The sequence below is a fragment of the Neoarius graeffei genome, chromosome 6, assembly GCF_027579695.1.
Source record: "Neoarius graeffei isolate fNeoGra1 chromosome 6, fNeoGra1.pri, whole genome shotgun sequence".
Classification (NCBI taxonomy): Eukaryota; Metazoa; Chordata; class Actinopteri; order Siluriformes; family Ariidae; genus Neoarius; species Neoarius graeffei.
In genome coordinates, this window is record NC_083574.1 from 69192389 (window position 1) to 69204908 (window position 12520).

Genomic DNA, 12520 nt, shown 5'->3' on the forward strand with positions numbered 1-12520 from the left:
ACCAGAATTTGAAGCATATGAAAGAAAACTGGCCAAGTATGAAGACCTTATTAGCCAATACAGAAAATCAGGCTCAAAGCCTCCCTGCCAGTAGAGGTTAGATGTCTAGGATTTCCCACCTGTTCACTGGCCAGAGCCCTCAGCACACTGAGCACTGGAGGAGGGAGTATGATGCTGAAAGACCCAAAACTCCTGATGATCCCAAGAACATCACTCATAATGTATCCAAGAGCATCAGATGTATTTCACTCACCTAAATCTATTATATTAACTCTACATTAGATTTATATCAATATGTCAGTGTCCCTGGGGTATAGAGCACTGAGGCACAGGATAGGCAGGTTTCATTAAACTTTTTTTTTTTAATGAAATGGAAAAAGTGGTTTTTCAGCTCTTTGGGTTTTTTTCCACACACAAAAAACACATGCTCTTTGGTTGGGAGAACTGCTTCCTCTCCACTTTCTCTCCCCTTATCAGCCCTCAGCTGTCACTATAAGGTGCAAACATGCACACACCCCATCAATTGGACACAGGTGTGATCATTTTGCCCCTCACCTTCCCCTGTCTCACTCTCCATTCACAAAGCAGCACTTGACAATGCCCTTGCTGCCACATACCCCCACCATCCGACTCAGACTAGGGAGCCCTCCAGCCTGCAGCCAACAACCCCTCCCCCCCAGAGAGAAAGATAGTCCACTACCACGAACTGTGCCCCTGACCTGTGGATCACCTCAAACTTGAAGGACTGAAGAGGTAGATACCAATGAGTGATCTGTGCATTGGCACCCTTCATGCAGTGAAGCCACTGGAGCAGGGAATGATCCAAGCAGAGGGTGAAAGGGCACCCCAGCAGATAGTACCGGAGGGTGAGGGCCATCCACTTGATGGCCAGACACTCCATTTCTGGTGCTGTTCTTTTTCTCTCACACCAAGTGCCGGCGGCTTATGTACAGCACCGGGCACTCCTCCCCCTCCCCCATCTGGGACAGAAGGTCCACCATCCCTCTATCCAATGCATCAATCTGCAAAATAAAGGTGAAAGAAAAGTCATGGGAGTGGAACAATGGCCTACCACACTGTGCAGCCTTTACCTAGATGAAATCTTGTTGGGCTGGCTCCATCCACTGGACCAGATCTGGCACCCCCTTTTTAGTGAGATAAGCCAGAATAGTTACATGCAAACCTGCGTTTGTTGCCAGCCAGCCCTAGAAACTGTCTCACCCCCTTTTTGGTCTTGGGCCTCGGGCAGGTTGCAATAGTTGTGGTCTTGTCAATTTGGGGATGCACCTGCCCATGATCCAAGTGGAAGCCCAGATACCATACTTCCTCCTGTCCAATCACACACTTCTTTGGGTTAGCTGTGAGCTCTGCATATCTCAACGATTCCAGAACAGACATGAAGTGTTTTACGTGCCATGGCCAATCATTGCTATATATAAGGCCATCCTTAAAAAAAATCCGTTTCCTGTCCACTGGGTGAGCAAAAAAATTTTCAGTAGGGAGGGAGGGAATTTTTTTTTTTAATGGATGGGTAAGAAATCGCAATGCTGTGTTTGCTTTTTCTTTCAGTGCTTTTTTATTACAAAAGCAGACACATTTAATAAAATGACAGTTTAATCAACTGAAACTTGTACAAAAACTTTAAGTTAGCATTTTAAATACTGACTGCAACATTTGCAAAACTTTTACAAAAGGTACTTAAAATGCCCGACACACGGACTTTTTGTAGTTCTAAATCGACCGTTAGGCCTAGTTCGGATGAAATTACACTATTAAAATGATCACTGAATGATTTGTGTTTTTCTGAATCTTTACCATTTTGTTGTTCGCTAGAATACCATTTTGCGATTTCACACTTAAGCAAATGTTTGAAAACTCCGGATCTCCTTCCTTCATGGTGGCTGCCATTTTTTTGTGCCGCACGGCGCATGCGCAGAGCTGATTCAATAGGGCTTTCCACAAGCACCGGCTGTCGGTGTTCTGTAAAGTTATCCTACCTCTTGGATTTGTCCTACCAAGCCTACTGCGCATGCGCGAAATCCAGGAGGGTAGGAAAATTCAACAGACTCATCTGCCGAGCCGTGCTGCGTGTCAGGAAAACCCTACCTCAAGCTTTCAGCAAAACAAGTCATTACAAATTATTTGACTTGGCCAAAGACTCGACCAATACGCACAAAACATAAAAATCGGCAAATGTGTGAAATACTCACCGATTTTCTATCAGCCCAGCTGATCGGTAGGACAAAACTCGGTCCCAATTCCAAGACATGACGTCATGTGTTCTGCGCATGCGCAGTAGGCTTGGTAGGACAAATCCAAGAGGTAGGATAACTTTACAGAACACCGGCCATACAGCAGACTACACAATTAAGTCCAGCCGGCTACTTTAATGACTATTATTTTTGTAGCCCACAGGCTCTAAATATTAATTTTTGATTTTAATAAAATTAAATGTTTATCTAACGGACTGACAATAATGTCAAACTGAACCGCACTCATTTAAGTTGTGATTCGCGCTGTTTGTACCGATAATAACCACAAATTCCCCGCCGACTTCGTTGATCAAGGGAGAGTAACTCATCCGCAGCCCCTACATGCGGTGTGTGTGCGCGCGCACTCAGCGGAGGCAGTAGTGTGTTGGGGCTGTCGGAGGCGACATCGGAGGGAACAGAAGCAGAGATAACGCTTATTTTGTCTCCAGTAAACCAGTCTTCTCTTGTTCAATTGCGTGCTGGCATCAAAAGACACCGTTGGTTGTAAATGAAACCAAACTGAGTCATTGGAGTGTATTTGCATACACAAATGGAGAAATGTTCGCTGAGTGTTTAATTGTGTAGCCACCACTGCAGACCGTTGTCGTTGTTAATTCATAGCATGCTCAGTTGCGTGAATGTGTCATGCACCGAAAATAAGAGATTTACAAGCCAGGAACGCCTCATGATGCAATACGCAAGAAAAGAAAGATGATTTACTGCCATTTTACTTTGTATTTGAGTAAAGTGAATAAATAAATGGTCTGTGGAAAATACATTTAATCCTGGGAACTGCGTGCACGGGAGTTTATTATTAGTGATGCAGTGCTATGCATTGCAAACTATTGACTCCCATATAGGGAGTCAATAGTTTGCAGTGCAAAGCACAGCAAACTCTTGTTCTTCCGTTTTTCATCTTCCGTACAAATTTCGATTTCGAATAACCCAATAACCGTACATCGCACACAGACAATCAATACATCAAAACATGCGGCTTGATCGGACTCGCTATGTTATTACTTTGTTCAGCATTCTATGATTTTTTTCGCGACATAGTCGCGAAAAAAATCACACAAAATTTCCCATTCATTTTTTATGGAATTAATTGAAAAAATCGCACAATGTTTTTCAAACATCCGCTGCTCTGGCATACTTTCACCTAGAGACATGATTCAAACTTTAAAATGTAGACAAACTTCTCCTGTGGAGATCTGGCATTCAACTTTTTTGCTAGGTTCTATACTTTTTGATCAGTCACAGATCAAACACCATGACCAAATCTGGAGAAATTCAGACTTTATAATGGGTGTCTATTGCGTTACACACCAGTGGGGCTCAGGAATTTAGTGTAGGCTGCTTGAAAAAAAAGCTCTAACTTTCTCATTTAAACTGTGTTTTCAGCCACAATTTTCACTCTACACACATAATTTTCTCAAAAGTTGTAGTCACACTTGTCTTGATTCACACAATGTGTCTACCTGAGCGATAGGACTTACAGTTTTTGAATGAGAAGCCTGAAAGTAAGGAGAGGACAGGCACGCTGTCCCATAGACTCCCATTATAAACGTGGGAGCGCTTTGACTGCAAAATCAGAAAAGTTACTTGTTTTTAACTCACTCTATTGTCCACATTTTTTACACTAGGGACAAAAAAATTACATCAATGTGTTCATGGGAGCCTTGTAGCACTCACTGTGAAAGAATTTTGTGAATACCTCCTTTCGTTTCCATGTAAATCCCCGTTGTTCGAGGAGAGGGAACTCTGAGAAAAAGCGCTCTTTGCTTGTCATATTGTGTCTCTTCCCTGCACCTGAGCACCGTTACCAAGGCGATGAGCTCCACTCAGGAAGCAGAGAGGGGAGGGACTGCTCTCTCTCTCTCAAACACACACTCCCCCCCCCCGGCGACTACTTATTTGTCATGGCTGGCTAGTATGAGTCTTAGTGGAAAACCCTGAGAATGCATAAATGTCAAGTTCGATTTTAGATTTACGAACCCGAAAAAAATGTCAGAAAACCGGCGTTAAAAAAAAAATTTCACCCGTACAAACGGCACTCACCCGGCCGGTGGACCGGAAACAGAACATTTTTTAATAATGGCCTAATGATGTTGTCTAGATATGCTGTGGCATAGCTGGCATGCAGGCATTGTCCATGAGCTGCTGAAACATTGCCAGAACCCCAAATAACCTGAATGCAAGGGTGATTCACTAGAAATCGCTATGTTTGTGGCTGCTGTATTTTGATCATCACCGAAACATGGCTTCACCCGGGAATTCCCGATGCTAGCTTGCAGCTAGCAGGTCACACTCTGCTCCGCTGGGACAGGACTGAGGACTCCGGTAAGAGCAGAGGAGGGGGGCTCTGTATTTACGTGCATGATAACTGGTGTAACAATGGAACAATTATAGACAAACACTGTTCCCCAGACCTCGAGTACATGTCTGTAAGATGCCGGCCTTTTTTTCTACCGAGAGAGCTAACTGTACTGATTGTCATGGCTGTGTATATTCCACCCAACGCCAGTGTAAACATAGCGCTTTCTCTCCTGCTGAACACCATAAACGAACAGCAGCGAGCCCACCCCGACAGTGTTCACATAATTGTGGGAGACTTTAATAAGGCCAACTTGAAGACTGTACTGCTAAAGTTCTATCATGTCAAGTGTTCTACTAGAGGGGAGAACACTTTGGATCATGTTTACTCCAACATCAGGCACACGTACAGAGCCATACCCCTCCCCCACCTTGGCCAATCAGACCATCTTTCCCTCCTGCTCTCCCCAGCCTACACCCCCCTCAGATGCAGAGCCAGGCCCACCATTAGGAATGTTACAACCTGGCCTGACAATGCACTCTCCAAACCACAAGACTGCTTCAATCAGACAGACTGGGACTTATTTGAAGACCAGGAGCTGGAGATATTCACAGGAAAGGTACTGGACTATATCAAGTTCTGCATCAGGAATGTGACAGTGGACAAAAACATCTGGGTTTTCCCAAACCAGAAACCCTGGATGACCAGCCAGGTCCGCTCACTCCTCAGGTCCCACGACGCTGCCTTCAGGTCAGGTGACAGAGCTCTGTACAGAGCTGCTCGAGCTGACCTGAAAAGAGGAATTAAAAAAGCCAAGGCGGACCATAGGATGAGTATAGAGTCCCACCTGTCTAGCAACAACACACGGGAGGTGTGGCGGGGTATACAAGACATCACAAACTTTAGAGGCTATGATGCGTCAACAGGAGACCTGAGTGCGCCGCTGGCAGAGGAGCTAAATTGCTTCTTTGCTCACTTTGAAACATCCCAGCAGCACTCATCTGCTCCAGCCCTGCCCCCACCCCCACCCGGTTCCTGCACCACTCCATTCACTGTACAGGAGCACAATGTCAGATGGATGCTCCTGGCAGTGAACCCCAAGAAAGCTACCGGCCCAGATGGAGTACCTGGCAAGGTGCTCAGAGCGTGCGCCCATCAGCTCGCCCTCACCTTCACCAGGATCTTCAACCTCTCCCTGGCTCAGGCAGTCATCCTGCCTTGCCTAAAATCAGCAATAATCCCAGTGCCGAAGAAGTCTCCTGTCACCAGCCTGAATGATTACCATCCTGTGGCCCTCACCCCGGTGATCATGAAGTGCTTCGAGAGACTAGTTCTTCAGCACATCAAGGACTACCTCCCCCGAGACTTCGATCCCCACCAGTTCACATATCATGCAAACAGATCCACAGAGGACGCCATTGCCGTAGCTCTGCACTCTGCGTTGAACCACTTGGAGCAGCACCAGAGCTACATCTGGATGCTCTTTGTGGATTACAGTTCAGCCTTTAACACAGTAATCCCGGACATCCTCATCAGGAAACTGGACACTCTCACATGTGCCTAGATAAAGGACTTTCTCACCAACTGGCCCCAGACTGTGTGACTTGGCCCCCACTTCTCCTCCACCCGCACATTGAGCACCGGCTCTCCACAAGGCTGTGTGCTAAGCCCCTTCCTGTACTGCCTCTATACCCACGACTGCAGTTTGACCCACAACAACAACCTCATCATCAAGTTTGCTGATGACACCACTGTGGTCGGACTCATCTCAAAGGGAGATGAAGCAGCCTACAGAGAGGAGGTCCTGAAGTTGGCAGCCTGGTGTTCGGAGAATAACCTTGCTCTGAACATCAAGAAAACCAAAGAGATCATCGTTGACTTCAGGAAGCACAGCACTGACCTAGCCCCCCTTCATATCAACAGCGAGTGTGTGGAGAGGGTCCACACCTTCCGGTTTCTCAGTGTTCTGATCTCCGCTGACATCTCCTGGACAGAGAACATCACAGCAGTCATCAAGAAGGCTCAGCAGCAGCTACACTTACTGAGAGTCCTCAGGAAGTACAACCTGCTGCTGCCCTTCTACTGCTCATCCATTGAGAGCCTGCTGACGTACTGTATCACAGTATGGTATAGCAGCTGCACTGCTGCAGACAGAGAGAGGCTCCAGAGAGTAGTAAAGGCAGCACAGAAGATCATCGGCTGCCCTCTCCCCTCCCTGATGGACATTTACACCTCCCGCTGCCTCAGCAGAGCTAAGAACATTACCAAGGACAGCTCCCACCCTGGCTTTGATCTGTTTGACCTGTTGCCCTCAGGGAGGTGCTACAGGTGCATCAAGACAAAAACAAATAGATTTAAAAACAGCTTCTTTCCAAAAGCCATAACTACCCTGAACTCAAATATGCACTGACTTTATAGTCTAACCCCCCCAGCCCCCAGACTCTCCCTGTGCAATACTTACCGTATAATGTGCAATGCCCAGACTCTCCCTGTGCAATATTTATAATGTGCAATACCCGGACTATCCCTGTGAAATACTTATAATGTGCAATACCCAGACTTTCTCTGTGCAATACTTAAAATGTGTAATACCTGGACCCTCCCTGTGCAATACTTATAATGTGCAATACCCGGACTCTCTCTGTGCAATACTTATAATGCACAATACCTGGACTCTCTCTGTGCAATACTTATAATGTGCAATACCCCACTCCATAATGTGGAACACAACACTGTACATAGTACCCCCTTTTTTTTGCACTATATTCTTTGTTCTGTGTTTATATTGCACATTTTTATGCTGTTTGCACTGTGATTGGAGTTGCTTTTAATCTCATTGTACATGTGTATAGTGACAAAGGCATTCTATTCTATTCTATTCTATTCTATGATGAACCAGTGTAAACTGAATAGGGTGCAAAAAAGCCCTTTTTTTCAGGATAGGAGAGTCAAGGTGATCTGCCAATATCCGTTTGTTAAATATAGTGTTGAGTAAAAATAAGCCATCCCTAACCGATCGAGCAACTCCTCAATGTGAAACATTGGATACATGTCAAATTTAGACTCCGTGTTGACCTTCCTATAGTCTATACAGAATTGGACCAACCTGTCGGTCTTGGGGACCAAGACCACTGGGCTGATCCAGTTGCTGTGTGACTCCTCAGCTATTCCCATTTTGAGTATGTTCATGTAAGCGCTATGCATGGCTCCACACAACCACCGCTGGGAGAATCTCAGTGTAGTGTTCTATGAGGTGAGTGCAACCAGGAAGGTGTGAAAACATATAAAAAAACTCCATGTGCAACTTGTCAACCTCTGCAATGTTGGGACTGCAAGAGGTGGTCTCCACAGAGGACTGGGGTGGATTGAGTGGCTACTTTCATTTTTACCTCCAGCATCAGCTTTTCAGAACTACTAACATCAATGCCATGGGGACCCCCTCATCCATCCATCCATCCATCCATCCATCCATCCATCCATCCATCCATTATCCATAACCGCTTATCCTGTGCAGGGTTGCAGGCAAGCTGGAGCCTATCCCAGCACCTGTCACAAATTCTCCTGCATGAGTTGATGGAGTGTGTGGAGTTTTGCATGCAGGTCTAGAATGTATTGAATTTTGTTTTTTACTATTAGAAGATCCCTCCTCCCAATTTTCCTGCATCACATCTCGGACGATGCGAGACTTCCACCCATACAACAATTCAAATGGGCAGGATGCTGTGGAGGCTTGTGGAACCTCTTGTACTATGAAAAACAGGGACTCAAGCCATTTATCCCAGTTATGTGGGTTTTCATTCACAAACTTACAAATTAATGTTTTAAGGGTTTGGTTAAACCACTTGACCAAGCCATGTGTCTGCAGGTGATAAATGCTTGTGCAGATGGATGTAACCCCCAGTAACTCGTACAGTTAGCAAAGGGTACATGACAAACATAGTGCCCTGATCAGTCAGGATTTCTTTCAGAATCCTGACTTGGGAGATAATTTTAAACAGTGCCTCTGTGAAACTGCATGCAGAAATGTTACACAGCAGTACTGCCCCTGGGTATTGTGTTACATCATCCAACAAGACTAAAATAAAGTGATGCCCTTGTGCAGACTGGTCTCATGGCTCTACAAGATCCATCTTAAGTCTTTCAAAGGGGGTCTCAATTAGGGGTAGAGGGTGCAATGGCACCTTCAGAGGGACTTCTGTATTCACCAGCTGGCATTTGCGGCATACTGCACACCACCTGCAGACATCCCTGCTAAACCCTGGCCAGTTGAAATGGGCCATGAGGCGGGCTAGTGTTTTATCATGCCCTAGGTGTCTAGCAATGGTGTTATAATGATCTGCATGGAATACAAATTCCCTACAGCTGTTTGGGACCAACAACTGGGTCACTTTTTGACCAGTCTGAATGTCTTGCATCACTCAATACAATCTATGCTGGAATCAAGTTTTGGTGGACGGCGGTCTGACTACAGCCTGAATCCACAAACACATATGATAGGCATACCCCTGGATACTCACCAGTTTGTGACATGCTTTGGCTCTATCAAGGGCGGTCTCTGGTACATTGTGGATTCAGACCATTGCCCCAACTCCATCATGTGGCACTGATCTGGAATTGCCCAGGCTCCCCACAGTGCCAGCACACCAGCCCAGGCTTCATCTGTGCACTGGTGGCTTGGATCATGCACCTGAGGGGGAGAAGACACAGAAACACTAGTCGAGGAAGGGAGGGGGACATCACAGGCTCAGCAAGCAGGTTGCTGAATGTCTGTCTGCCACTGGAACCACCGCCAGATGGTCCTCAACCAGAGCGATTGCTCTGTCCAGAGATGCTGGGGGGTGGTAGTGGGCCCACTCCACTGTCCCTCCTGGCAGCCAAGCAATGAACTGCTCCAGTGTGACTGTATTGATGATTCCCTCACCATCATGATCTTCCACCCTCAATCACTCCCTGCAGGTGTCCCAGAGCTGTTGGCTGAATGTGAAAGGCCAGCCGACCTCTTTCAAGGTCAGCGCATGGAAGCACTGATGACTTTGCTCTGGGGTGTGGCTGACACATTACAGGATGGCTCACTTTAAATCACCATAGTCCAGTCTGTTGATAGTGGGGAGTTGCTGGGTGGCAAGCTGGGCATCTCTGGTCAGGAGCAGCAGTAGGCAAGCCGCTCACTGCTCGCTGCTCGACTGCCCATCCCCACGCCACTGCAGCTTGCTCAAAGAAGGACTCTGAGTCATCATGATGCCCCATCTTCATCAGGGTGATGTGGGGGAAGCCTGTAGACATGGCAGCTGATGCAAGCAGGTTCCGGAATGCTTGATGATTCTCCTGCTGGGCCTCCTGCAAGAATTCAAAGCGCTGTTCCTACTCATTGGGCAAGGTGACCAGCATTTGGTGCTGGTTCTGTTGGGCAGCAGTGAGGGCATGGACAAGCTCCTTAAAGGGTGAGGACTCCATGTTGGCAGTTCCCTTCAGTGTTCCCAAGTTTTGGCACCAGTGTGAGTGTCCCTGGGGTGAGGAACACTGAAGCACAGGACCGGCAGGTTTCATTTAACTCTTTTAATGAGATGGAAAAAGTAGCTTTTTAGCTGCTTTTGATTTTTCATTGACAACTCACACACAAGCACTCTCTGATCAGGAGAACTGCTTCCTCTCCCTCACTCTCCCCTCATCAACCCACAGCCATCACTGCAAGGCAGGCGCACACACACACACACACACACACACACACACACACACACACACAAACAAACAAAAAACAAACACCAATTAGACACAAGTGTGATCATTTTGCCACTCACCTTCCCTGGTCTCACTCTCCACTCACAAATCAGCACTTGACCATGACCCCGCTGCCATATAATAATAATAATAATAATAATAATAATAATAATAATAATAATAATAATACCATCATCAATTTTGACAGGTCTTCAAACTTTGACCCAAAAATATAGTATAGTATTGGAATATATGGTATTAGTAAATGTCTAAATTTACCCAAGGATGGAAAAAATATATTACTGTAGTTCATGCTCATTTTGCATCAGCCCAGGCAAATAAATAAGATCATATAATGGTTATTTTAATGTGGAGCAGGGCCGGTTCTGCCCTAATCTGGACCCGGGTGCAACATCGCGCAACCCCCCAAAAAAAAAAAAAAAAACACACACACACACACACACACACACACACACACACACACACACCAGTCTAAATCAGGACAACCATCACATAACTATAAACATTTTACATCAACTATTTTAACTAAATGGGCTATAATAAATGAGCCTGCAGCCACGGCGGGCTGCCTTAAAAAGTAACCATTTGTCCTACCTTAAAACTCATTTTGCATTTTCTGCCTCCTTTTTTTGTATTTTCGACCCTGCGTTTTTCTTTCCTTTTCTGAAAACCCGATTTGTGTCCAGACATTTTGTTCTGCTACCAACGAACTAACTCGTCAGGTCTCGTCTCTCGAGCCCGCGATGATTCCCATGGGAGGGGCAACAATTGATACATTTTTACAAACAGCCAATAAACAGCCAATAGGGAGGCTGCAACGTTCAGGCGCTCCTTTGCTCAGAGACACTCAGTAATGCACTCATTCAGGAACAGAGAGAACTCTTTATTTTGTCTTATTTTTTGGGGCCCCTCTCCACACCAGTCCCGGGTGCAAATGCTACCGTTGCTACCCCTCCAGAACCGGCCCTGATGTGGAGTATTCTGAAATTGCACTAATAATGCCAATTGGCAACAAACTAATTTTCATCTACCTTGTTTTTACTTTTGCGTACCTTGTGTTCTCACAGAAATAGACTGTCACAAAAAATGAAGGTATCTGCATAAGGATATGAAAGGAGGGAAGCAGGTGAAACCATGGCCAGTGGCAGCATTGCCAGCTACAAGAGACCCAGGTCTTTTGCATCTATTATGCATTTTTTGAACCCTTTTATTTCATCAAGGCCAACATCCTCTAATATGTCACAGCAAGGGGAAGGTCAGCAGGAGAGAGGGCATCAAGCTGGAAGTCAGAGTCTGAATGAGAGGGAGATGGATAGGGATAGTGGGGATGTGCATGAAATGGAGAGTGAGGATAGGCAAGAGAGTTAGAGTAAGAGGGAGAGAGACTGGACAAATGAAAGTGTGGATGGATGAAGGGCCAGGTGTGTTGAGAGACGGGACAAATAAGCATGTGTCTGAGGGGCTAGCTGAACTGAAGGACAGGGCAAATGAAAGTGTAGATGAAAGAGGGGGTGCTGTGAGAGAGCAGGCATATGGTGGTGTGGTGGGCAGGAAGAGGGTGAGAAGAGCAGAAGTCCTCAGCAGCTTTGAAGCAATCCTGATGTAGGCCCTGGGAACCATGGCATCTGCTATTTCTACCCCTCCTACCCCTGTTGTCCAGGATGAAGATGGGCATTTTCTATTATGTCTTCTGCCAGCTCTGAGATGGTGTTGTTATGATATACTTCACTCCCTTAGATACTTGTGTTTCCATGCTCACTTCAGGATATCTGGCAGACATCTCATTATGGACGGCAACTTATCAGCTGAAACTTAATCACAGCAAAAGTGAACTGCTGATCATGCCAAGTGATTCATCCCCATGCCAGGCTCTTATGATCTCCCTGGACAATACTCTGATCCCACATTTAGTTACTGCATGGAAACTTGGGGTAACCATAGACAATCAACTATCTTTGTACTGTCACACTGCTAAGGTGTCATGTTCATGTTGATTTCTCCTTTACAACATCAGAAGGATTCATCCATTTCTATCCACACAGGTCACCCAAGTGCTTGTTCAGTCCCTTGTCATTTCAAGACTGCAACTCACCTCTGACAGGTCTGCCTCTGAGCACCTCTGCAACTGATCCAAAATGTAGCTGCATGACTCATTTTCAACCGTCCTGAATTTTCCCACACTACCACATTGCTGCGCTCCCACCACTGGCTTCCT

At 46.0% G+C, this 12520-nt stretch overlaps 1 protein-coding gene across 1 annotated transcript in view; it reads right to left on the minus strand.

Annotated features, from left to right (window-relative positions):
• Nucleotides 1-12520, minus strand: part of rasgrf1 (Ras protein specific guanine nucleotide releasing factor 1) — a 706856-nt gene that overhangs the window by 105645 nt on the left and 588691 nt on the right. The window lies entirely within an intron of this gene.